At 45.5% G+C, this 25,708-nt stretch overlaps 2 long non-coding RNA genes across 2 annotated transcripts; one reads left to right on the top strand and one right to left on the bottom strand.

Moving 5' to 3' along the window:
- The first annotated feature begins 1,154 nt into the window (after nucleotides 1-1,154).
- LOC139671021 (uncharacterized) lies at nucleotides 1,155-11,050 on the top strand. Its single transcript, XR_011697649.1, has 3 exons — nucleotides 1,155-1,226; nucleotides 2,642-2,753; nucleotides 10,967-11,050. It is a non-coding gene; the product is annotated as an uncharacterized lncRNA (long non-coding RNA).
- LOC139671020 (uncharacterized) lies at nucleotides 6,731-25,708 on the bottom strand. Its single transcript, XR_011697648.1, has 4 exons — nucleotides 23,317-25,708; nucleotides 14,195-14,274; nucleotides 13,210-13,352; nucleotides 6,731-10,457 (listed from the first exon to the last, which is right to left on the bottom strand). It is a non-coding gene; the product is annotated as an uncharacterized lncRNA (long non-coding RNA).

Below are 25,708 nucleotides of genomic sequence, written 5' to 3'. Positions count from 1 at the left end.
GTGGTGTTGTGGTGCTGGTGGTGGTGCTGGTGGTGGTGCTGGTGGTGGTGGTGGGTTTTTAAATTCTCTGTCTCTGCTTTGTTTGGCTCCAGCACAGAAGGTTCTGGTGGGGAGGGATTGCTGTGTAAGGAGCAGTGCTACTCTGCTCCCTTAAGATGTCCAAAAGTAGGATTGTTCTTCACAGCTAAAATGGCAATTTGCCTCTTTTCAGAACTGTTACTGTCCCAGCTATCCAACACTTACAGCATCTTAGTTAGTACTAAGTGACTTTAGATGTTTGAGATGGAAACTGGACCATCCACCAGAGGTTCCTCCAGGAGAGGAGGCACTTCCAAAGCCCGTTAGGACCTCCACCAAAATCTCTGTGGCCATTTCAATCAGTTGCTTTGTTAGTAAATCAGCTCATTATTAAACTTGTTACCCAGTTTAACCATCACTCCAGTCCCAAACTGGCAAATATTTCTGTAAGAACAAACCAGATGTGTAGTCCCTGTCACTTAAAAAGATGAATCCACAAACACCAGGCTGTGTGAAAGTGTTTGCTGAGCACCAAAGGTTTTGTGCCCAAAATGTTAAAGGAAACTAAGATACACACATTATTCCTGCTTTCTTGCAGATTGTGTGCTGCAAATTTGAAATTATTGTACTGAATGTGACTGTGGAGTTTGTGCTGAAGGTCCCTGATGGGATATGGTGGCCCTGGATTATCCAAATCTGATCCTCGTGCATCATGTTGGCTCCATTTTCATTATTGGAGTATGTGAACTATATGAAATGATGAAGAATAAGAACCAGTTCACACAAATGGTTCTCCCTTAGTTACATATCAGGAGTGAAGTAGCTCCTCCATTTTCACACATAATCTTAAATGGGACAATAAACTTTACATTTCTGTGAATGTATTTGAATTTTTCAGCAGGGAGAGGTCAAAGCTCAAGATACCTGAAAAATTATTAGACTGAGAACACAATTGGGCTTTTTAAGCTTGATTTTATTGAAACAGAATTCAGATGTTTACTGGAGACCTTGAGCATTTCTGTCAAGTTTTAGGCAAACAATGTGCTTGAATGTTTTAATGATATTGTAATAATCTGCTTTATTTGCTGTTCTGTGAACCACAGGAAGTCATGGAAAATCATTTTCCATTTTGTTGCAGATGACCTGTGGTTCCAGTTTCTCTCTCAAGAAAAAATTCCAAGTTCTTCATCAGATTGGAAGATTTTAAGGTAAACTGCAAAGGGCAAAGAAAACTCCCCCAAGGCCAGAAACTGAGGCCCTGGAATTGGCTGAATGGTGAACTGTTTGTGCCATTGGGGATGGGGGTTATTCCTCACCTTTATGTGGTGGGTATTAACTCACCTTTGCTTACCAATCCATCTTGGACAAGGTAGAGGAGAATTATGTTATAATAGTATATATTTAGGATATTCTGGGAATCCAATTTCCTTTCAGAAATGAGCCTCCAGCACTTCCATAAACATCTGTCCATGGCCTGTATCTCGAACAAACAGACCCCTTGGAGTTCCTGTGCCTCTGTGGAGTGTTTATAGCCCAACTCATGCTTAGTGAGCTCATCTGTTCGCCTCTTGTGCCCTGTTGGAGCTGCCTCTCTGGCCACTGGGGACCCAGTTTGGAGCCAGGACACTTCCTGCTCACTTTCTCAATGCCCTTGGAAAACTGCAGAGTGTCACTGAGCCTGAAGGGATGGTGAGGTGCTGGCAGTGTGGCTGGGCTGGGTGCTGCCTGCCCTGGCACTGTCAGTGTGCCAAGGCAGCAGGAATCTCACCCAGCAGAGAGCCAGAGACAGACCTGGTGGTTTGCTGGCAGAAACCACACAGGAATGTCTGTGAGTGGGGAGTGTCAAAGGTGGTGAAGGGCAAAGGTGGGAGCAGGCAGCTGGCCTGGCACCTGCTGTCACCTGAAGGGGACCTGGCCCTGCAGGGTGGCTGCTGGGGGGCTCCCCCACCCAGAGCAGAGCTGTGCTGCTGGAGAGGGGAACTTCACACAGGGGGGAGAAACCTGGTTATCAGTGAGGGGGATCAGCTCTGAAAGATCTGATGCTTCCATGAAAATACCAGATGTCTGTGCATTAGCATAACAGAAAGACTTATTTGGCATTGCAGGTAAATATTGCTGCAGGAGAGGAAAGCTGAAGAGGGGAGAGAGTGACAAGCTCATTATTAACTGACGTGTGTGGGTAGTTTTACACTTGATTACACAGATTTTGGTCAGGTGGACCAGCACTGGCTAAGTTTGTTTGCCAGTGTGACATGTCCTTTCCTTCTCTAAGGCTTGGGCATGGAGAACTGAACATGGAACCTTTCCTTCCAGGCAATGCTAAATGAAGGCAGCCAAGAAAGTTAGGGCAAATCAAGGGAATTAAAGTGCATTCAAAGGGTTCTGTGTGGGGCAGCTCTTCAGGTGCAGTGCAGGGGCAGACTTGCTCAAGGGCTGAGCTCTCTTATTGTTTGCTCTTAGAATTAATGAACTTTAGAAAACCCCAAGAGAGAGATAAAGAAGGTTCAAATGTGTGTCTATTCTAATTGGTCACTGAAGGGAAGAGAAGAATGTCTTAGTGAGTACTTACCCAGGTATAATTGAGAAGAACACAACATTGCTGAAGTGAAATCTCCTGTTGCAGTTCCTGGAAATCCTTAACAACGACAGCACTTGCCTGAAGGGTCTCTTGGGAGCTGCATTCAGTGTGAAAAGCATGGAAGAAGCAGGGAAGATATTTCTGAAGTGCTTCCAAAGTAAGTAAACATATATATTTACATATTTTATTAATGTCTTGCTGATATTTGTTAATATGTTATCCTTGAGAAGAGCCAGCTTAGGGGGGATCTTACCCATGTGTATAAATACAGGATAGGAGGGAGCAAAGAAGACAGAACTGGTCTCCTCTCCCTGGTACCCTGGGAACAGGTGCAGTGGGCACAAAGGTAAACAAAGGAAATGCCATTCAACAGCAGAAGAGATTTTTGTCCCATGAGGTTAATGAAACATTGGGTCAGGTTGCCCAGAGAGGAGGTGGAGTCTCTGTCTTTGGAGATAATTCCAAGCACAACTGGGTAAGGCCCTGGACAACCTGCTGCCTTGTGGACCTGCTTGGAGCAGGGCTTTGGACCTGATTTGCTCCAGAGGCCCCATCCCAGCCTGGCATTCTGTGTTTCTGTGTGGGCAAGGTGCTGTTAGAACCTTCCAGTGAAGAGATGGCAGCAAAACTTCAGTCTCCAGAACTTGCTCTGACATAATCTCATTTACAGAAATCAATGCCCTAAGATGGGATTTTAATTATTGAATTATCCTTTCTGTAATACAGCAAAAAAGATGATTCAGATGTAAGTGGTCCTTTTGAATAGCAATGAGAAATTAAAATGATGGGCTAAACAAAAACGTTGTGTAGAATCCAGGTTCAGTTTTCAATGATTTGGACAGTGATTTTGTCTCTGGTCTATGAGAAACATTCCCTCCAGATCTTCACTGATTTGTCAGTTTGGATTATTTGTGATATATTTCTTTTGACAGTACATTCTCTCATCTTCCTTTTCTCCCCTTGCACCTTCCAGGGTAGTGTAATATGATAGAAATGGAATGTAACCAGAAGTGACTTCAGCATTTTCAGAGGTCTGAGTTTTGCCCAGACTGCCTTGTTTGGGCCCTCTGTTCCAATGTTGACTTTGCTGTCTTGCTGAGCAATCCAGACATGCAAACAGCAGTTTGAGGGGAGCATGAAAAGGTGCAGGACCCTGGGGAGCAGTGACTCTGCCCCTGCTTTGGTCTCCTGTCTGTGTTTGTCTCTGCCCATTCCCCTGTGGCCTCCCCTCCCTCCCAGCTGCCACCACACAGATGGCACTGCCAGCAAAGAATCAGTTCCCATTCAGGGCACTGTTTGTTGTCTGGCAATGCTGGCAGATGACAGGAGGGAGGAGGAAGAGAAGGGCAGCTCCACATTTTTTCAGGTCAGGTTTTGCCCTGAATTCTGCTCAGTCTCCACAGAGACATTCTGGGGATTCCCAGAGCTGGGGAGGTGAAGGGGCAAGAAAGGGTTTGATGCTGTGCATGTGGTGACCTCTGATACATTCTGAGCCTTGCTGGGTAGAAATTCCCATCCTGTGCAGTCATTTACCTCTAAAACAGCTTTAATTTTTTAAAGGGCTGTGAAAAAATTGGGTTTGTTTGCCCCAGAAACCAAGGGAAAACAATGAGGAATGAGGAGGCATCCCTGCAAAGTTGTTACTATTAAGCCCAGACACAAAGTGGAACATTTGCAGTGCCCATGAACAGATGTCTGATGACAACCAAATAAAACATTAATTCTTAAACAATTATTTATTTCAGGGGATTTTTTAATGCCTGTTATTCATCCCTTTCATATTAGTCATTTCTATGTGCCTTTAGTGTTGTCTGCTGGTTCAGGTGTCACTGGGGAAAACAGGGCAGTCTGGAGTTCAGTACAAGGGAAGAGACAGGGTCACCTTTTAGACTTGAGGATAATGTGTCCAGCATTTGCCTTCAGCAATTCAACTTTCAGATGCCACTAACTGTGCTAAACTTTCATTCTGGGGGCTGAAGTCTCAAAATTATTGTGTGCTTGGAGTGAGAAGTTTCAGATCCAATGATTTTGCTGGACAAGGCTAAGGGAGGAAGGTGCTGGGTTTGGCATTTTGTGTGGGAGCTGTAACCCCTCCATGTGCTGCAGCAAGGACTCGATATTTGGTTCCCCCAACAGCAGGAGGGGTTTGGGCTGCCTTGGGAAAATGCACTGAAGATGCCACTCAGAGTACAGACTGATGAGAACTGGCCCTTCCTGCCCACAGAGGAGGTGCTGCCCGAGGGCAGAGACACGTCCTGGGCAGTGACTCCAACCAGGGCACCTGGAGCAGGTATTGGCCCCTCTGCCACAGCTCAGATGTTGTGGCTGATCATCTGCACACTCAGCTCTGGGACAGTGAAATTCAGCAAAGCAGAGCCATTCACTGACAGTGACACCTGAACAGCCCCAGCTGCTCATTGCCAGCCTGTGCCCTCCTTTATTTGTTCCTGTAAAATTGTTTATGGGACCTGGATCCAAACCCTGCCCTGCCACACCCCAGAACAGTCTGTCCCTAACCTGAGCTGCCTCTCACACCCAGTTCAGAGCAGGGATAACTGAGGGCAGCCAACTCTGTGCCCTGCAGGCAGGGAGATGGTCTGTCCAGGGCTCTGAATTTCCCTCTTTTTGTGTGTGCAGATGCCCCAGGGAGCCCCAGCTGTGTTTGCCCCCATCCTGCAGTGAGCAGAGGGGCAGGAGCAGTGAGGGCTGGCAAAGTGAGTCTTAATAAGGCTTCTGTATAAAGCTGAAGTCTCTGCTAGTGCCATGAGCACTTCATTATCCCAACAAGTGTAGTGACATTTCTGTTTTGTACCCCCAGCAGTTCTTAACTGAGCAGCAGGGACATTTTCTCAAAGTGGTTGGGCAAAATTCCCGTAATTGGAAGCAGAAAACACAGGACTGTGGCACTAGATAATCAATCAGCTTTCTAATGATAGTCTCCAGACCTCCTGTTGTGTCCAGGACAAGTCAGAGCTCTGTGTTTGTAACCAGAAAGCAGCAGCACTTGGAATAGTTGGGGTTTTTTGGAAACAGTGCAAGGGTCCTTCACAGTCCTGTGCCCTGTAAGGAGTTTCCATGTGGGAACAAGTTTGTGGTGCTGGTGTTGCTTTTCCAGAGGGATCCTGGGATGCCAATAAACCAAAATTCTTGGTGAATTTAGGGAGTACATGACAAACCTTTTAAGCAGGAGCAATCTGGGATTATTCACCTGGATTAGGGGAATATCTGGGGTTTGAGTAGGTATATAAAGTGGAACAAAAAAAAAGGTTGAGTGATGATTTAAAAGGCCCCAAACCAAACAAGTTTGGCTTCTTTCTCCTGTCTAATTAAATTTTAAGACCTCCTTTCTCAAACAGCATATGGGACACAGATTTGCTTGTCAGCTGGGGCTCAGGGAGATGCATGGCCGGGTGTTATTCCAGTTCCAGCTGATGAAGCCATTGCATATACCAGAAGTTTCCTGTGATATTTGTACAGACTATCACGGGCAGCAAAGTTAGCCTGGAGCTTTCTGACAAGAGGAGTTTCAGCCAAAAATGCTTCCATTTGTCTAAGCCAAAACTTTGTCAGAAATAGGTCAAATCAGATTTCAAGGCCCTGAAAAATTAGATTTTATAAAACAGAATTTTGACACTTGAAGATTTTGATTTTCTGTAAAATGGCTTTTAGTTGTAAGACATAAGTACAGTTAAAATGCTTTAAAAATCACCTAAATGAAAATATTTCTATTGATATTTTATGTCAGTATTACTATTAGGTCATAAAATTTGTCAAGTTTCTGATATTTTTTGTCACATTTAAGAAAGAGAGCCTTCCACAAGATGGGAAAAATTCCAAATCCAATCCTGGTTCAGTCCATTGTATTGCAGAGATCTGAAAGCCAAACTCAGTGGAAGGGGCTCAGTGAGAACCACACAAGTGTCCCCAGGAAAGAAGGAAATGAGGTGCTGTTGTTGTGCCTGCCCTTTGCATCTGCTCCCTGGCCTTTAATCATTCATTAGCAGCTCCAGTTCTGGCACAATTAGTAGCAGGTATCTATTCCTTCAAGTGAAGCACAATGGTAATGAATAATGGGGATCTATTATTTTAGCAACTGTTCTTGGGTCTAGTTAATGACTAAATGAATACAGAATGTTTCTCTTCCAACAGGGCCATTTAATTTAGAGGTACTCGAGATACCTCCTCACAGAAGTCAGTCCTTAGAACTTGTAACAACAGGAAACATTTGCATGTTCCTGGATCCCTTTCATACAATAATGAAATACCTTTTGTATTTTTTCAAGGTTACACAGAGAGCAACTTAATGTGTCAGCTGTGGTTCAGTAGGGAATTGCATTACAACAGAAAAACTCTCTCTAGATGTGCAACCTGAAAAAAATTACAGGTTAACTTCAAGTTATGATGACTGCTGAAAGGCTGCAAAGCTGCTTCAGTGGCTGAAAATTGAAATTAAAAACAAAGAAAGGGAAAAAATCTCATTTCAAGCCATGCATTTCCTGTGAATTACAAAGTTTGAATTATTTGATGCAGTTACTTGACCTAGAAATTAGAGTGAAGGAAACTTTGGAGGGAAAACTGGAAGGGAGTTTTATTTAAGTCTCAGGGATTTCACTGTGAAGAAATGTAGGAGAGGCTTGTCCAGTCAGGGATATTTTCTTGAGTGTCTGGGAAAAAGGAAACTGAAGGTTTCTGTCCTTGGGAAAGAGAACTGTGAGAGTTTTTCCTAGAGGAAGTTGTAAGAAACAGAAATATAGAGGTTATGATTAACAAGATTATTGATTTTGGCCAAGGCATTCAAAGGGAAGTTGCAGATTCTGGGATAAACTGACAACTGGAGAATGAATTTCTAAGGGTTCTGTAGAATTGCAGTGGGCCTGGGGTCTGGTTCCTCTGAAGCAAGGGATGAATCCCAGGAGAGCATCCTGTCCCTGGAGCATCTGCCAGGTGGAAGAGCATCTGCAGGTGTGGATGGAGAGTCACTGGGCAGCAGCTCAGCCTGTCTTTGCTGTTGGCTGACATGATTTTATGAAGGCAATCAGTTTAGAAAACATTTGGGTTTAACTGTGAGTAAATCTGCCACCATTTCACAAAAAGGGGGTTTACAATGTGCATTCACAGGTGCTGGTTCTGGGAGAAACTCCTCCCTTCCTGGATTGGGTTCAGAGAGGCTTTGGGTTCCTTCAGCCCCAAGACAGAGGGGACTGAGAACTGCCCATGGAAAGGAAAGCTGCAGGTCCTCCATGGGCTCACCCACTGAGCTGTCCAGGTCCTGTGAGTGAATGGCTGCAGGAGAGGGAGCCTTTCTTTGCTGATCCCTGATTGTCCCCGTAGCAGATTTCTTGGGGTTTGTCATTGCTCCTGCATGCACAATGCCCAATTTCATTACAGTTATTGGTAACCTTGCTCTGGGATCCTGAGGGACTCAAATGACAGGTCAGATGGCTCTCATGGTCTGCTCCAAACACTGTGGCTGTGAATGGCTTTTTCCCAATTATTTTTCCTTTCTTTTGAGGTGATGTGACCGTGGATGTTTTTCAAGCTGTTCTGAACAAGTTTAAAACTGGAAGATGTTGCTTTTCCTCTCGGTGCCCTCCCTTTATTTACTGGCATAATTCCATGATGTACAATATCTGTGTTTCTGAGGGAAGGGGAAGGTGTTGCAGTTGAGGAGCAGCTGGTGAGTGCCAGTAACTTCAGCCTGGCACTCTGCCTGGTGCTGCCCTGCTGGTGCTGCCCACGGTGTGTTCCCTGCAGTGCTGGGCACACTCTGCCTGCTGGGGAGCAGCTCTGGGAATGCTGCCCTTGCACAGAGCCTGGGGGTTACAGCTCCCTCTGCCCGAGCTCCCTGGGCCAACTTCCACCCACACCACCTTGGTGGAGCTGCATTAATAATAACAGAGAGGCATCTGGGGACCAGCCAGGCTGTGGTGTGAGACATGGCAGTGCAGAAGGCACATTTGGGGGAGTCATGTGGAACAGTGCTGCCAAAATGTATTTGGCATTTTAAAATGTGCTTCCCTAGTGCTTTTGTGCTGGATTGCTGGATTTACCTCCCTGAAAAGTACCCAGCAGGCAAGGAGACTTCAGGGAGGTGCTTGTAGCTGTGTCTGTGGTGATGAGAGGTGACCTGAAGGAAAGGGAAAGGCATGGAAGGAGGAGGAAATTAAAACTTTAAAAAGTACTTTTTTTTAATAATTTCACATCTTGGACATGCCAGGGGAAATGCATTTAAACAACAACTTCCATCCCTCATATAATTGTGTTATCAGCAGTGTGAAGGTTGGGCTGCACCATCTGTTTTGTTATCAGTTTTTGCATCAAGCTGTTCCAATAGCAGAAAATAAGCAAGGCCCAGGGACTCTCCTCACCTGCCCTGGAAGGTGCCCTGCACTCTCAGGTACAAGTGGAAGGCTACAAAGGAGCATTGCAGTGCTCAGTGCCTTGCCTGAGACAGCTTTTGTGCAGGGGAGGGCTCAGTGCTGGCTCAGGCAGTGCAGGCTGTGCTGTCCCCCTCTGAAACAGGCTGGGAAGGTCACAAGCACCATCAATCTCAGAGCATTTGAGACAGTAATATAATTACAGTGATGCACAAATGAATGACATTCCTGTTTTAAGAGACTCTTGTCGCCCCTCCTGCTCCATTTTGGTGAAAGAGGCTTTATGTCTGGGCAGGCAAAGACTTGAGTTTTATCCCAATCAACTTGCTTGTTGTGCTCATTGAGGACTTTAAGAAATCCAAACAAATTATTGCAGGATCAACATTTTTTTTTCTTTCCTCTTGTCAGTCTTCAGTGCTGAGCTGTCCCAGAACATTTGCAGGAATAATGCTCTGCCAGGGTGTGAATCCCATATGCCTGTAAGCACTCAGGGTCAGGTCACCTGTACCCCAGGGAAGATGCTCTTCAACACAGGGAGAACACCCTTCGATGTTTCAGCAGAAATTAAAACTTGCAGTTGAAGGAGGATCTGCAGAGAGAACATTCCCCATGCTGATGTTGAGTCAGATATTCTCAGAGCAGGAAGTGTATCTGTCTAATGCTTTAGCTGACCCCTTTTTGTCTCTTAAAAATGCCAGTGTTGCCATCCAGCCGTCCCTGCTCATTTTCTGGGCACTGCCCCTCAGTCACCAGGCTGATCCTTGTCTGGTCTGCCCCATGAGATGAGAGCTGAAGGCACATGGGTGAGAGCCCAGGGGTTTGAGGTGTTTTTCTCTTTTAGCTTCTGGTGATTAAACCACACATTTCTATCCTCTTGAGTGTGTTCCTGAGGACTTGGAGCAGCACAGGGCAGAGCAGTGCCCGGGCAGTGGGTGCCTCAGGCTGTGTGCAATGGTCTGAGCAGCCCTGCAGTGCTGCCACCCAGCTCTTCCATCAAGTGCCCCGTGCTGTGCCAGCCCCATTAACAGCAGCATTTAAATGATGGCACAGGCAAAGCCTCGGCTCTGAAATGGAGAAATGAAAGAGCCCAAAATATTATCCTTGCCTGTGCCAGTGGGAGCAGCTGGCAGGAGGGGTTTGCTGACAAAAACTTTGGCCAGCACACAAAGGTTATCATTTTCACAGACTTTCCCTCTGAAATGCAGGACTAACAAAACATGCTATTTTTTTATTTCAAAATCAGAGGGTTTGTGCCTTTCATCTGGTCAAATTCAGCATGAAAATGAAAATAATATCAAAGTTACAGGCACCATGGGGAGACTGTTAATGTGGTAACAAAGGGCATTTGGCCAGTTAAAATAATAAAAGACTGAACAGCTTTCCCAGTGATGGCTGAAGCCCAATTAGTACTTCCAAGCAGAGCCACAATATTCCTGTCCAAATTATGTGGTTTGGCAGGATCCAGAGTGAGTAAACTTGCTTTCCTACAAGGGAAAAATATAATTAAGAGAAAAAACAAGGTCATGCAGTATTATACCTCAAGTAAGCACTAATACACCAAGGATGTACATTAGTCAATATTCACACAGCTTGGACAGGCTGAGACAGAGGCAAGGCAATGGCTCAGCATAGAAAAATATGTATATTCTCTTAATAAATGTATGTGCAAAAGGAAAATGCAAATGGATATTTTCTTTGCTTACTAGATTATGTTAAGGGGATATATATTCAATATTCATGTGTATTGCACTGATAGATATTACTTAAAAAATACCCTTTTCTGTCAACATTTTATACTTTTCTGTGCTAAGTGGATTTGCTACTTTCATTTTAACAGGGTACCTGGGGGGGGTTATTGTGTTGCTATTAAAGGCAGAGTGGTTTAGAAGTTCTTTTTATTATCATTTAACTGAGTAAGTTTGTTAAAAGGATGTTCCACCTGGATGGTCACACTGGAAGTCTCTGAGAGTTTCTTCTTAATTCCACTTTCCAGAACTCTGCAGGTGACACAAGGCCTGCAAATGCTCAACAAAGTTGAAAATAAAGTCACAGGATTGGAAAAAAAGAAAGAGCAGCTTGAAATTTGGAGGTGAACTTGCAAGGGATTTGGAAGGTAAGTTTTTGCTTGTCTCTTGCTTTTGATGGTGTTTTAAAAATGAACAGCTGGGGCTCAGACAGAGGAAACCAGGCAAAGGGAAAGCCTGGTGACCCAGGGAAAGTGTCTCCTGTGGCAGCACAATGGAAACAGCCCTGCTGAGGCATCTGGATCCTTTCTTCCCAGTGACACTGCTCATGGGAAAGCAGAGCCAGCAGGGAGATGAAAAAAAAAAGGAAAAATAAAACTTCAAAAACCATGAAACCACTCCCATCACCTGAAGCTCAGACCACACACCTGAAAGGGAGTAACCACATCCAGCCTGAGTGCAGGTGCTGAACAGCCTTATCTCCCTTTCAGCCCCACCATTGTGCACCTCTCATGTCTAAAGTGCTTGTAGGGGAGAAGAGATTGTTTATTTCCTGTTTCTTTAGTAATTACAGTGACCTGTGGTGTTACAAACCTTCGGGAGCTGCAGCATCTCCCACAGGTGCTGCATTCCTGCTGGCTGGCTCCCAGTGGGTGCAGCTCCCCTCCTTTCCCAGCTCCACTGGGGACTGCCTGCTCTGAGAAAAGCCCAGAGAGCCTCCCAAACCTGTGTGTGAAGAGGTGGAAGGGTGTGGGTGGTGCCCCTGGGAGCACATTTGTGGCTGGCTGTGTCATTTCCATGGTCACACAGTACACACACTGCCTTCCCTTGAACCCCAACTCAGCCAGAACTGCAGACACCACCAGTCACCTACATGACCCTGAGATCAGCTCAGTTGATTAAAACTTGGCTGTAATAATGCCCAGGTCATGGGTTCAATCCCCTGTGTGGGCCACTGACTGAAGAGTTGGACTCGATGATCCTTGTGGGTCCTTCCAGCTCAGAACAGGCTGTGAAATCTGTGAACTAAGATATGCCCTGAAACACCTGATTGTGGGAGTTTCAGGGAGTTACTGGAAAGACAGAGAAATCCTCACCAGCTGTAGAGCTGCTCTCAGTATTGAACTACTTTGAAGAAGGAACAGGTTGCCCAAAGCCTTATATTGCAGATTCTGTTGTTCTAAACCTCTCCCATCTCAGGGGGAAGGGGAAGCAGCAGCAGTGCTGGAGCAGGGCATGGGCTCTGTGCCATCAGCTGCCCTGAGCCTGGCAGGGCATGGGCTCTGTGCCATCAGCTGCCCAGTGCCTGCCTGAGCCTGGCAGGGCATGGACTCTGTGCCATCAGCTGCCCTGTGCCTGCCTGAGCCTGGCAGGGCATGGGCTCTGTGCCATCAGCTGCCCTGAGCCTGGCAGGGCATGGGCTCTGTGCCATCAGCTGCCCAGTGCCTGCCTGAGCCTGGCAGGGCATGGACTCTGTGCCATCAGCTGCCCTGTCCCTGCCTGAGCCTGGCAGGGCATGGACTCTGTGCCATCAGCTGCCCTGAGCCTGGCAGGGCATGGGCTCTGTGCCATCAGCTGCCCTGAGCCTGGCAGGGCATGGACTCTGTGCCATCAGCTGCCCTGTCCCTGCCTGAGCCTGGCAGGGCATGGACTCTGTGCCATCAGCTGCCCTGAGCCTGGCAGGGCATGGGCTCTGTGCCATCAGCTGCCCAGTGCCTGCCTGAGCCTGGCAGGGCATGTGCTCTGTGCCATCAGCTGCCCTGTCCCTGCCTGAGCTTGGCAGGGCATGTGCTCTGTGCCATCAGCTGCCCTGTCCCTGCCTGAGCCTGGCAGGGCATGGGGCTCTGTGCCATCAGCTGCCCAGTGCCTGCCTGAGCCTGGCAGGGCATGGACTCTGTGCCATCAGCTGCCCAGTGCCTGCCTGAGCCTGGCAGGGCATGGGCTCTGTGCCATCAGCTGCCCTGTGCCTGGCAGGGCATGGGCTCTGTGCCATCAGCTGCCCTGTGCCTGGCAGGGCATGGGCTCTGTGCCATCAGCTGCCCTGAGCCTGGCAGGGCATGGGCTCTGTGCCATCAGCTGCCCTGAGCCTGGCAGGGCATGGACTCTGTGCCATCAGCTGCCCTGAGCCTGGCAGGGCATGGGCTCTGTGCCATCAGCTGCCCTGTGCCTGCCTGAGCCTGGGTGGCACAGCCCCTCATTCCCAACATGGATTTTTCCCACTTTTGCTCCTGAACCAAGCTGGTGCTCCCTGCATTGTGAAGTTCAAACTTACCATGTCCTCCTGCTGTGCATCCCCCTTAACCCTCTTCTCTCAGAACACAACACCTCACTGAGGTTACTGTGCTGTCTCCACACTAATAAATCTTCTCTCAGGAAACAATGGATCTATTTTGCTGAATCAGAGCTCCAAAAAATCTAATGGAAAGAAAACCAATACAAGAAGTAGAAAGAAAACAACAGAGATAGAATAGTCTCCATCTTACATAGAAAATACTTTCTGGATGCTTCTTCATACAGGTGCCAAACAGTGTTTTGTATTGATTCATTGATGAGGCCAACTTCTCAGAGAAACAGAAGTTTTCTCAGCTTGGAAAACCAGAAATGGTTTTAATTTTAAAATGGCCCCAGAAGGTACAGCACAAGAGGAAGAACCATTATTTTATATTAAGAGAATAATAGAAACATTTTCCATGTAAATAACTGCTAAGGGGTGATCTTCACTGCCCCCACACCCCCCAGGCTATTTTAAATCACTTAACAAATACTTTTGTATAGAGAGTCTGTATTGATGACAAAGTTACACTGGTGCAAAGAACATCCTGTAGAACAAGTAGACCATGTTTGCCTGCAAACCCCACTGTATTTGCACAGAGCAATTGTATTTTATTTCTCTCCTGTGTATGTTCTTGCAGTGCCTTCATCACCCCTGTGGTTCTGTGTGTCCTCCAGCAGTACATTAAGCAATGTGACTGCTGTCTGCCATGTGTGCTTTAATTCTTTCTTAATTAGCCTGACACCTCTAGCAGGTTAAAGGCAGGAGGAGTTATTACCATCTACTACATGTGTTACTTTCTGTGAAGTCTCTTTGTCAGGCACTTTTCAAATCCCTTTCCTTTACCAACACAATGAGGGTACCATTGTCTAAAGAAAAAAGACCAATGACAAACCTTTGCCTACTTTCACTAATACTTTTACTAACTCCAACTAGCAAAAAAGGAAAGAGGCATAACAAGGAAAAGAACTGCTTGCAAACTTACCATGTCCAGTGTGAGGGATGCTTTGGTTGCTGCAGTGAAGGCCTGCAAGTTTCTGGTGTCTGGACATGTCTCGAATAGTTCTAGAAATATAGTGAGTTATGGGTAAAGAAAAAGAAACTTTCTGAGCAGAAATACAAATTAATTTACTTTTTGAAGCCACTGTTTGCTTATCTACTTACTTAATCACATTTACTGTTTACTTAATCACATCTCAGAATCATCCAATGGTTTGGTTTGGAAGGGACCCTGAGGACCATCCAGTTCTAACCCCCCTGCCCTGGGCAGAGACACCTTTCACTGGTCCAGGTTCTCAGAGCCTCATCCAGCCTGGCCTTGGACACTCCAGCAATGGGGTGTCTGCAACTTCTCTCACCACCCTCACAGCAAAGAATTTTTTCCTAATCTCTACTCTAGGCCTCCTCTCTTTAGTTTGAAGGAATTGCCCCTGTCCTGTCACTACATTCTCCTGTAAATTGTCCCTCTCATGTGTCTCTTGGGGGCTCCCTTAAGGTTCTGGAAGGCTGCAAATAGGTCACCCCAAAGCCTTCTCTTCTCCAGCTGAACAACCCCAGCTCCCTCTGCCTTTCCTCCTGGGAGAGGTCCCTCTGGCTGGCATCCCTTCCCTCTGAGTGGCATCTCTTCCCTCTAAGTGGCATCCCTTCCCTCTGGTTGGCATCCCTTCCCTCTGGGTGGCATCCCTTCCCTCTGGTTGGCATCCCTTCCCTCTGAGTGGCATCTCTTCCCTCTAAGTGGCATCCCTTCCCTCTGGTTGGCATCCCTTCCCTCTGGGTGGCATCCCTTCCCTCTGGTTGGCATCCCTTCCCTCTTGGTGGCATCCCTTCCCTCTGGGTGGCATCCCTTCCCTCTGAGTGGCATCCCTTCCCTCTGGCTGGCATCCCTTCCCTCTGAGTGGCATCCCTTCCCTCTGGTTGGCATCCCTTCCCTCTGGGTGGCATCCCTTCCCTCTGGCTGGCATCCCTTCCCTCTGAGTGGCATCCCTTCCCTCTGGCTGGCATCCCTTCCCTCTGAGTGGCATCCCTTCCCTCTGGTTGGCATCCCTTCCCTCTAAGTGGCATCCCTTCCCTCTAAGTGGCATCCCTTCCCTCTGAGTGGCATCTCTTCCCTCTGGTTGGCATCCCTTCCCTCTGGGTGGCATCCCTTCCCTCTGGTTGGCATCCCTTCCCTCCACTGGGCACTGCCCCACCAGCCCCAAAGCTGCTGAGGGACCCTGCCATGTATAAACCAGCACCTTCCAAACTCAGGGCAAGGCAATAAAATACATCCAGACTTCTTCCCCCTTTGGGGAAAATCAGAATGTCCCACTGCAGGATGCTGAGAGCTGCCCAGTTTAACACACCAGCCACTCACCCACAGCCATGGGCACCTCAGGGTGCCCTGAACAAACCACAGCATATCAAACATTATTGCACCACAGAGTTAATATGTTCCCTTCATCACTTCAACATCAAAGAAGGTATTAAATTACAGTAGTCAAGGAGGGCACATTAACTAAAATTACCTTTTAATAACTTAATAAAATAATCCTGAGCAGATACAGATTCCCTTCCCAATAAGCAGATTCCCATCAAATTTAAAACTGGCAAGAGATTTTCAAGAATTCTTCAAAGCTGCAGGCCCTGCAGATAACTCTTTTGAATAAATTCTCTCATTCCAGCACTCTGTGCAAAATTAAAAAAAACTATCACATAATTTTAAAATAATCTTTCTCCCTCTAAAAAATCCATCAAAAATCTAGTTCATCTTTCTAATGGAGGCTGAAGATGCTGAGAGGGGGAACTCATTAGTCTTCTGCTCTCTGTAATTGTACAGCTGCAGGTATTTTATGAATTGCCACCTTCCACCCCAGGATGAGGAAATGTCCATTTTTTTCTTAAGGATTCAGTTTCCAAATTCCTCTCTGACCTCGCAGTCCCAAGTCATCAGCATGCCTGGGGAAATGGCCCTGTCTTTTAAACCTTGCACAGTCTTCTTTCCAAAGTGCCTTAAATGGAACCTTCCCCACCAGGCAGTGGCAAAGCTTTTTTCCTGTGAGCTGCCCTGGAAGTGTTGATGCAAATGATCCTGATTGTTTTGAAATGCAGCATTTAAGCAGCTGTGAGTGCACAAGGCCAAAAGAAGGATTTCCTGATGGATTGTGTGTCAGTGTCCCCCACTCAGACCTTTGTGTTCCATCATATTACACTGAAGCCCTTGTGGAAACTTCTCTTCCTTCATACACCTTGCCTGGTGCTGTCAGTGTGCTCAGCACCTCCCCGTGGTCTCCCAACATTATTCCTTTTTATTTTTCTGTTATCTTTGGCATCAGTTTATCCCAAACATGTGTTAGCCTTGGAAAAAAAGCACATTAAAATCCACCCTGCTGAAAGCACGTGGTGTTGGCAGTGGAGACATTAAAAACTCTGCTGTAAAGTGGGAGCAGATCAGCTGTAAATAACCCAGAGACAGATCTGGGTATTCCTATTAGCTGAGTGCAGGGTTATTAGTCAAGCATGAAAAAATCAAATGCCATCCAAGCAGGAATCTCCTAAACTATTTCTGAGCAGAGAAAAAGAAAAAAATCTGTGCCATTGCTCAGAACACCTGAGAGATCTCACACAGATTTGTTCATGAAGTTTGTGGAAGGTGAAATAGTTGAAGAGCTGAGAGAGATTATCAGAGAAAAGTCATTTTAAGAGCAAGGCTGGAAAGTTTTTCCTTGTTTAGTCTAGTAGAAACAAAAGCTGATAGAGGAAATAATTATTCTCTAAAAACACAATAGGCTGGTAAACAGTAGGCAAGGGAAAGGACTATTTACTTTAGCAGACAATGCTGGCACAGGAACAAATGGGTGTCATTTGGCCATGAATAAATTTAGGCTGGAATCTGGAAGGTTTCTGGCCATGAAAGTGGTGAGGTTCTAGAGTAGTTTTTAATACAAATTATGGGGACAAAAAAACAGCAGCTCAAGCTACTTAATGATGAGGATTGTCATAGAAAATGCCACGAGAATAGTTGCCTGCATTTTGCTCATCCAGGAGATTGTTTCCAGCATTAGGTTTGCTTGTTTTCTGAAAGTGTGGGGTAAAAAAAAGGAATTGAAATGAAATCTTATTTATGCAGAGAGTGTTACGAATAGTGCTTGAGCAGGTACCATCCACACGTAAATGGCCTCTGTAATTACGTTTTGTTTTGCTACAGGAAAACAATTTAACTTGATAAACAGGTGTCACCTTGTGCCTCAGTGGTTGGAAGTTGCTTCTTTTTGATGCAAAGGTGCAACTTGTCACACTCTAATTTTCTTGGGGTTTAGAGTGTATCTTTTCACTCCTTTTATTTTGCCTTGTTTTCTTTGAAGTTGTAGACAACAGTGTTGTCAGTGCGTGGACAACACTGAGACAGCTGGAAAATGGTGCCCCCCTATTTATTTTTGCCAGTGCAGCCCCAGCTGGGCCTGAGTTCCTCAGATGAGCATTTGCTGTGAGTGAATCAGTGCTGGGAACAGGAAACACCCTGAGGATCAGCAGGGAAAGGTGCACTCTGAGTCTCAGGGAGAAAGCAGCAAACACCAACCAAGCTTGGGCCAGTTAGAAAAGTAACTCCCAACTCCAGCAGTGGCCAAAGCAAACAAGGCAGATGTTGTGCAGCTCATTTCCAGCAGCTCCGAGGAATGTGCTGAGGTTGCAGCCAGGCTTTGGGTCCTGACACCCAACAGGAAAGCTCTTCCTCAGGTTGGCTTGGGCAGCCTCTGCTGCTGTCACAGCCTCACCATGAATAGCTGACAAGTGGGGCTCCCCCAGCACTGCAGTGGCTCCTGGAATTCAGGTCTGTGGCACACCAATGTGCCACCTGGAGAGCTGCAGGTGGTCCAAAACTGAGCTGGGTTCTCTCAGCACCAATGCCAGGCAGCAGAAAGGAAACCAAAACATTGCACTGGCAAAATGGGGGTATTTCCCTATCAGTGTAAAAACATAAAAAAGTGACAGAAGCCCATTGGAAATAAAACTAAATGATGGCATATACATAAAGTCGTGTTATAAATTCACATATATTCATATAAAATTATAAATAAAGTTATAGTTAATATAGAATTATAAATTATATTCATTATATTATAAATGTGGTTTTGTCATAAATTATTTCCAACCTGTGTTCCCTCTGGGCCCACCTGCACGAGATCTCCTGTGGGAGGAACTGGAGTCTCCACTGCAGTCTGAGTAGCTGTGAGCACAGTGGCTGTGATGGGTGCTCAGCAGAGGTCAGGGGGCTGACAGCAAAGGCTCTTGTGGTCATCAGCACTGGAAATACCATGAAAAAGGGGCAGCAACCCGTAATTTCTGATTTATCTTGTGTCAGACTTCTTTGAAGGTCTGTCTGCCGTTTGGATGTGCTGATTTTTTAAGTTTTCCCCAGTAGACTACATTTTAATCCAGCAGAAAAATGTAATATTTGGGGAGCTGTTAAATACAGTTTCAACAGTCTCTAGTGTTTGTATAGATTAATTATCAGAAAAGTGAACAAAGTGAACAAACCTGTTTGGGAGTAATGAAGAATATTAAATGAAAGTACTTTGCAAATGGCAATAGATCTTTAAAGATGGAGGAAAATAATAAATACAGTGGTGAGGAATTTGCTGACAGGGAGCTCTGAAATAACTAGATATTTATCCATCAGCAATCACAGTTGGATTCCTCATTAGCAAAAGGCACCATGTTTCTTCTTCTCATTTCAGCTCACTCATTTAAATATTTTTCTCCTGCAATATTGACTAAACCTGAAGGAATTCAAATCCACAGCCCTGATGCAATTCATGAGCACTTTTGAAAAAGACAGACCAAAAAAACCAGTCCAGTCCAGCCTTAATGTTTACAGTAATTAGAAAACCAAATAGGAACATCCACAGGTTGTTGCCTAAACCAACAAGTTTCCCTACTTCTGTTATTGCAGGAGACAGTTTATTGTCCTGATTTTCCTTTTTCAAACCTGTCTCTGTCTGGGGGGATGAAAATGAGCAACTTACTGTGAGTTGTTGAAATGAACCCCCAGAAACTGCCCTGTTCACTGGTAGGTTTTCACGTGCCCATGAAAGGTCTGTTTGCATTGTACTTAAGTGACTGCTGACAAATATACAAAATACTCATTTCTGGAAGCCTTTCCAACCCAGACCTGATAAAGTTCTTGAATCCTTGTAGAAGACACAAGTTTTAGAACCTGGTGCTGGCAACTGGGATGCTGTTAAAAACTTGCACATGAATTAAATTCCTTTCTACTACATGTTGATAAATGCTGCAAGAATTATTGTTGTTGTTGTTGTTATTATTATTATTATTACTATTATTATTATTATTATTACCACTACTAAAATCTTTAATTTTTCTGCATGACTTGCAGTTCCACCACATGATACTTGTGCTAGGTATAAAAGCATGACAAGTTTGCAGAAGAGCTGCCTGTGAAAATATAGAAATTCAAGGTGTTCCTACTCCTCTTTAATGAATAATGGCATTTTCCCCCTTTTGCTCTAACATGGGAGTCAGGGGGATGTCACACACGGTCACCCTCTTGTCCCCAAAGCCCCTCTGCCCCCTGCCCATCACCTGGGCCGTGTCCTTTAGGAGCACAGGGAGTGGGATCTCACCTGTTTGCTCTCTCACTGTAATTCTCATTCCCAGCTGCAGGGCAGAGGTGGCCAATTCTGGGCTGTTCCACCACTGGAGATGGTTTTGGAATGAACCCAGAGGCACAAGAAACAGCAATGGGTGAGTCCAAGAAAAGGCTTTTCTCTGAGCATTTCACCCAGTGTAGCAGCACGTGGTTTAACTGCACATTCCCCTCTGGGCAATCTCTGGCCAATGTTCAGGGTAAGTGAACAGTGGAAATCTCAAGTCCATCAGTTTATTTTTTCCCATTTGAACAATATTTCCCAGTTTAGCTCTTCCCACAAGTGCTGACTCCTTGTGTGTGTCTCACTGTGCATGACCACCTGTGAGAGGTACATCAGTGCAAATACTCTTCTGGATACAGTTTCTTGGTAAACTTTGAGACAAATCTGTGGCAAAAGTAATGTTGAATGTATTCAGGAAAAAAACCCACATGTTTTCAGGCACAAGTTGGGCCACATTTTGAATCCCTGCTCATTTTTAACTGTGGGTTTTAGAACAAATTGTAACACAAGTTTAAGCTGATGTGGGACACCCCCAGCAAGAGACCTGGAGAACCCATGGCCTCTGCTGCAATTCCATTCAGGATTTCATTTCCCCCACTCGGTCAGTCAGAGATGGTTCAATTTTCAGAATTTCTGGTTATGTTGCACAGTTTAAAGCACAGAGCAGGTGTATGTTGATGGTCCATAAAGGATCTGATGTGATGCTGTGAAATGCAATTCAAAGACTTTTAAAGTCAAGGGTGGTTTTTGATCCTATCTATATAATATAAACTGACATGGCAAAATTGTTTACCTCTGTCACATCCTGGGGTTGTCACGTGGCATCAAAGAGGGACTCAGCAGCTCCAGCACTTCGTTGGCAGCTGGGAGCCCATTTGGGTTTTCTTCTGTTTAGCTCTGAATTTTCTGCCTCACAGTGCTTGGTTTGGAAATGCTGCTTTCTTCCTTTTGAGTCACATCAGTCTGACTTTCCTCCTCATGTTGTTGTGTGGGAATAATGGTGTGAAACCAGAGCAGCCAGAATGGAGAGGAATCCAGCAATTCTTATGCCTACTCATCAATAATGCATTTCTCTACATTCTTAGGGGATCGTATTTCCATAGACAGTTGCAATTAATTCAAAGTAAGTGTGCAGTGAAAAAACCCCAGTGAAACACATAACAGACCCTGCTGTCCTCAGGGCTCTTGTCCAAATAGATACAACCATTACAGATAAGAACTTGTGTGTTTTATAGCAGATGATAATGCAGAATTGACAGGCGAGAGAGCACAAATATTAGCAACAAAACTACAGGCAAGAAGGTCCCTTCAGCTGTCAAATAAACCCATCCTGAGACACTTTCTGTGTATGTTTAGCTCAGCTTGTGTGTCCTGGTGAACAGAAAGGATCTTCTTTTCAACATTGTGTTAACTACACGACTCCCATAACCAAGGGGAAAAAAAAGGCAAGAGGAAAAACCAGCAATGACTTTCACAGGAAGGATGTAATGGCAGGAAATGAATGAATCCATCTTTTATGTTGATGGCACAGGGAGACTTGTCATTAAATTCAGTGGTAGGAAAATGGGCTCCAGTCTGTTCTCTGCATGTGTGGCTGCCTCATGGGCACTGCCCAGTGGCAGAGGAGGGTCCACCAAAGGCACAGAGGGAATGTTACTGCAGTGGATGTCTCTGTTTAATTGGGAACTCGTGTAAAGAGGTGGGTTTGCCCTTACTTTGCTATTGCAGATTCATTTTCAGACTAGTAAGTGTAACCCAGTGGCAAACATAAGCACAAAATCAGACTAATGCATCTCCTGCTATGGCATATATTAACTGTTGCATCACTGTTGGTGAAATCAGTGGCTTTATGGCAGAAGTTTGATACTGCACAGTCTCCCCTTTATTTTGACACATGTAACTGTACATGCTGAACACTTCAGCTGTAGCTGCCTGATTGGCTATAGCCATATCAGAAAATACATGGATCACAGAGCTGACTGGATTTTAATGCCTTTTGTGAGGGAATATTGCTAATATTCACTTCATGGTCCTGTGTTTGAAAAGGTTTTATTGCTTTTTTCCCCATTTGCATGTGCGGTGTATCCTCCTGACATGGCAATCCTGCTGCCTTTGAAACACACCCCAGCCCAAAAGGCAGAGTTCACTGCCCAAGGTTTTCAGACTTGCTCAGAGCACTTTTGAGCAGTGTCACCCCCAGGTCCTGAGTGCACTGTTTGAGCAGCCTCTGCAGGGGCTCACACTGACCCAGCACCAGGCCTGAGCAGCTCTGCAGACTGGGGACTGTGAGGCCAGTGTGGGAAAGGCAGTGCAATGGTAAAGGTTCAGGAACAGAAACCCACAGTCAGAGCACTCCAGTGCTGACCCACAGAGTGAGTTGGATCAGGCCCTTAAATGGAGCCACCAATGGTGGGTAAACTCTCTTAGCTCTGCCCTGCTAATGAGGACCCCTATGGCCAGATAAGGTTGATTAAAAAATTAGGGTTGTAAATACTCCATGGGATCACATTGGTTAACAGACCATGATTTCAAAGCAGCATACAACAGTGGAAGACTGTGGCAGTAATAATAACAATAATAACAATAATAATAATAGAAATGCTATGGGGTATTTGTATGGTGTTTTGCAAAACACTCACGTGCTGCTTGCATGATCCTTGCAGTGTAGTAGTTATATTAGTGTGTTATCCTTCTGTACACAGAAAATGCTCATCATAAAACAGTGAAAACAAAACTCTTAGTTCTGTTCAGCCAAGTTTGGTCTGAATCTCTTGATTTTAGTACCACAGGAACATAATGCAGGTTTTACACTTTTACTGAAGTTTCAGTCTTTGCTTTGCCCAAGGATTTTTCTTTGTTAAGTTTGGAATACCATGTGAAAATGAAGAATGTAAATGGACTAATTATTTCCAGATATTGTAGTAACTTGAGAGTGTGTTGTCTAAGAAGAGCAGTTTGGTAAATCACATTACCGAGTTATTTAGAATTTGAGATTTCTGTACAATCACACACTGTGCCCTCTCAAATTCCTTTGTTATCACTGATCAAGCTGTAGAACCTTCTGCCTCTTTTACCTCTAGAGAACAGTCTCCACTGACATACAGGAAATTTAGAAGTACAGTAAATTGTGTTTTGAGAAGACAAAACATCTAAAATCCGAAGGTTTCCAGACCATTATCATTTAGGTAGAACAGGCTCTTATGTAATAACAGTAAAGAGTCAAAGCCGAATGCAAACACAATCTGTAAATCCGTGTTTTTTGGAGTAGTATTTCTACAAGTGCATTTTCAATAAAAAGCCATATTTTGAATATTCTTTCTTGCCCACTTTTAATGCAAACAAACCCTAACACACTTGGATGTCATGAGATCATGCTATATTATATAATATGTGCTGTAAGCCCTCATTTCCCTCAACAGAAATACAACACAGTCGTATAAGTAAGAAGAAAATGGCTTACCTTCCTCCCTTAGAAAATATTCCCTGAAGGCAGAGTGGAAGTGCTTCTAAAATGAGCCCCAAGCCTGGAGTGTCCAACTCGCACACACAAACAGCAGGCGCAGTCGCCTCCATGAAGAATGTCTGGGTTTAGCCTTCTGTGCGTGTTTCTCACTTCTCCACATTCCAGTTATGCTACAAGCACTCAAACTCTGCTTCAAATCCTGCAGCACAGCTATAGGCACCAGCAGAGTGCATAGATGGTCCTTACTGATGCAGAAGCCACACGTCATCCTATAGGAGATCTGCCCCTCCAGCCCAGGGCACGGTTACAGCGGAGCAGATTGTGGCAAACCCTGCGCCTGCCCTGTCAGGGAAAGTTGTTATTTCAGGGATCAGCACATTTTCCCAGAGCTTTACATGTATATGTGTGTGTACATACACACACACAGGAGTCACAGCCTGGCTCTCACAACCTCTTGCTAATTGCTGAATGGGGGGAAAATCTTGTTAGTATTACACGCGCTCGCCTGTCTCGGCCACGGCTCGCCCGGACGTTTCTCATGGAGTGCACCCAAGAGCAGGGATGCCACAAAGCCTTTCCACCTCAGCCAGCAGGAATTATTCACACAAGGCACCGAACTGGTTCTGGCTTCCCCTGTGGGGGCACTGCCACTGCAGCAGCAGTGCAGGGGCTCTGCTGGCACTCTCTGCTGCAGCCTTTGTGCTGAGTGTACACCAGAAACAAACGGGTAACGCAATGACATCCCAAACCCGAGAGCTAAAGGACATCGTGGTGAATCAATCACATCCTACAGCAGGCACGGGGATAGGCTGTAAAAACCTGTCACAGGAGGCAGGTTTTCTCCTGTGCTGTCAAAGGTACCAAAAGGAAGCACACATTAAGGCATTTTTGTTCCTCTGTAGTATTGATCCAGTGCCAGACGTAGTGAAACACAATGGGCACACAGTCAGCCTGGTAAATTAGGTAGATTAGAGATCATTTGATGGTATTCTATTGTTGCTATTGTAATCACAGTAATTTTCCTGGTAATGATGCTTCGTGATGAAGTGCAGTTCTCACAGGATAATTGTGAAAGGTATCGAAAGATTCAGGGTGTAGCATCTGGTTTTAAAAGCTCTTCACATTCAAATTGGCATTTTACTTTATCTTGAAAATTTATTAGAGATTCAGATCATGCCGGTTTAAATGGAAAGGTGAAAGCAGGGTAATTTCAATCTATGAATTATTCAGATTCAGACTGGTGAAATTGCCATCCATGAACTGATTCTCTGACAGTCTCTTTTGCAGAGCCTCCATTACGCTTGTCATTTTTATTTCTTTATCTACAATCTCTTTCTCAGTTACTGAACTCGTCCCTTAGGGCTGTGCTTCACAAACCAAGTATTTAAAATTGGCAATAACCTAAATGTGTTGCTGTCTGGATTCGCAGTCTCCACAGGCTGTCTCTTCCAAATCATTAAAAGCCACATGCACGATGGTGTCTGTTGGGCTCTTCGATTAGATGAATTAAATGAAAAAAAAAAAGCCAGCAAAGAGAAGAGACCAGGGTGTCATATTGAAGAGGAGTTATGTTCCTGTAAGGGTCCAGCAAGGAAAGTGGTGCTTTGTGCTTGTTCCTTTGTTGTCAGTGTAACCATTCTGGCTGCATAGCATCACGCAGGAAGAAACAACTGTTAAGGCAGGCTGAGTTCGTGCCCCGGTTTCCAGCAGGAGCAGACAAGGACTGCGTTACAGACAGACTAATCCACACCAATGTACAGCCAGAGAGAGACCAACCCGAGTTCACAGCTTCTTACAGGCAAGGAAAACAGAAGTAGCAGTAGTAGAAGTTGTAGTAATTGCAGTATTAGAAGGAGAAGCGACTGGACACCCAAAAGGGTTTTGTTCTCTCAGCCTCCAGCTGGTACAGATTGCAATCCCAGAGACTCTCCACTTGATGGCTGGTTGTGTCCCTGCTAGTCGCCTGCTGCCCTGGATCCAGAAGGATGGGGCTGATTTAGGTCAGAGAGTCTGGATTCCTGTTTGAGCCTTGCTCTAAGTGCTGTAAGAAACAGCGACAGTCTGTGTTGCCAACCTATCTGCCCCTGGGATGGTGGCACAGCTTCGGCGTGGAGCACCTGCAGAAGGCCCCAGTGGGGCAGCCGGGCACAAGTGCCATCTCCTTTGTCCTACTGCTGCAGGTACATCACCGTGGCACAAACCCCCTCTCCTAGTGGGAAAGCAGGCGTTCTTCCTCAGAGGCAGTTGGGTACAGAGCTCCGAGCAGTCCCTGCAGTCCCTGCTCAGCTGCAAACGCTGCCAGGCTGAAGCCAACATATCCAGGCTGTGTCTGTGCCTACGCTAACACCAGCAATATTCCCCTCATGTGAAAAAGCCAAGAATCAGGAAA

The sequence above is a fragment of the Pithys albifrons genome, chromosome 4 (assembly GCF_047495875.1).
Source record: "Pithys albifrons albifrons isolate INPA30051 chromosome 4, PitAlb_v1, whole genome shotgun sequence".
NCBI lineage: Eukaryota > Metazoa > Chordata > Aves > Passeriformes > Thamnophilidae > Pithys > Pithys albifrons.
Note: the sequence above shows the minus strand (reverse complement) of the source record. Positions and strands in the feature narration are given on the sequence as shown.